The 1,499-nt window shown below is 43.7% G+C and overlaps 1 long non-coding RNA gene across 1 annotated transcript; it reads left to right on the top strand.

The window, feature by feature from the left end:
- Positions 1 to 423: 423 nt before the first annotated feature.
- Positions 424 to 1,078, top strand: LOC103458828 (uncharacterized). The gene is made up of 2 exons (XR_532627.3): positions 424 to 931; positions 1,007 to 1,078. It is a non-coding gene; the product is annotated as an uncharacterized LOC103458828 (long non-coding RNA).
- Positions 1,079 to 1,499: the final 421 nt, after the last annotated feature.

Raw genomic sequence — 1,499 nt, 5'->3', positions numbered from 1 at the left:
AGAAACAAATTTTTCTATTCTAATAATCTTGAGATTCTGTTTAAATTATATGACTGACGAGGAAAAGGCAGCATAAAAAAAATTCATCTAAAACGAATCTATAATGTCTGTATGACTACACAGTGTTGAATTAACACCCAAAAGTGTTTATATGTGTCCAAGTCAGCTGGTGTTAAAGTAACACTTTTGAAAGTGTTAAAAGATTGACACCCATTCTATAAAACCGAAATGAGTTTAAGAAAAGTTAAACTTTCCATTTCTGTGCATTGTTTTGAATATTTTCCACTGGATTTGATTGATATTGACACCTTGTGGGGTCAATTATTTACTTTTTTAACACCACATTATGTTTTGTGATCAACACTACACTGGTGTTACTTTTAACATATTTTAACACTAACACCGTTGTAATGTTAATGTGACTGTTATGATTCATGTCCTGTCCATGCTGTGTTAAGCACTCATTCAGTTCACCTGCCACGCCTGATTGCTTACCTGTTCCACCTGGGCCTTGCCCTACTTAAACACCCCTCAGCCTCTGCTTCCCTGCCAGATTATCGACAGCCACGAGCCAGTAGAGATCCAGCGTTTCCTGCCAAGCCTTCTGTGTTTCTTCGACCCCTCCTTCTGACCACGGATTTACCCCTCCTGCCAAGCCCTTCACGGATTCCTTCTATTCTGGATTTCTGGACCCTGACCCAAGCTCTGCCTCACGACCACCGATTACTGCCTGCCCCTCTAAGCTAAGTCTGCTCTCTGTCCTCCTGTGTATGACCTCTGCCTGTTTTTCGACAAAGTCTCTGGGTGCTGCATCTCGGATCTCCCCGTGGAGATCTTCCTTGCCTCCACAGAAGCCTGTTCCTCTGGTTTCCTGCATCTCCCTGTCATCAGACCCTCTGTTCCTCTGCTCCACCCGTCCACTGCTCTACAGGTCAGTTAAGCTGAACATTTCTAAGCTACCCCTCCTTTGTCCGTGCTTCACCAGTCTTCTCCCCTCTCTCCTCAGTGCTGTGTTTGATGACCTCTCCCTTAGCTGAAACCAGTATCTGAAAAAATAAACTTTGTTTTCCTTTTTATACTCCTGTGTGTGGTTGAATTTCCGGGTCCCCTCTGAGTACCCTTACATGTGACACTCTGTATTGTTGAATTTAACACCTGCTGACGTGTTAATTCAACACTGGCATTTTAAACTGTGTGTATAATATTTTTATCCATCCATCCATCCATTTTCTTCCGCTTATCCGGGGTCGGGTCGCGGGGGCAGCAGCTTCAGAAGGGAGGCCCAAACTTCCCTCTCCCCAGCCACTTCTTCCAGCTCCTCCGGGGGAATCCCAAGGCGTTCCCAGGCCAGCCGAGAGACGTAATCCCTCCAGCGTGTCCTGGGTTTATTTTTGTTTTTATCATAGAAAGCACCTTTAGCCGCCTTGTTACTGAAATATGCAACAGAAATAAAATTAAGTCTTTGACTGACACTTAAAATTAAAATTGATTTTGAATTT

The sequence above is a fragment of the Poecilia reticulata genome, chromosome 22 (genome assembly GCF_904066995.2).
Source record: "Poecilia reticulata chromosome 22, P_reticulata-male-v2, whole genome shotgun sequence".
NCBI lineage: Eukaryota > Metazoa > Chordata > Actinopteri > Cyprinodontiformes > Poeciliidae > Poecilia > Poecilia reticulata.
The sequence above is the reverse complement of the archived record's forward strand: the minus strand, read 5'-3'. Positions and strand labels throughout refer to the sequence as shown.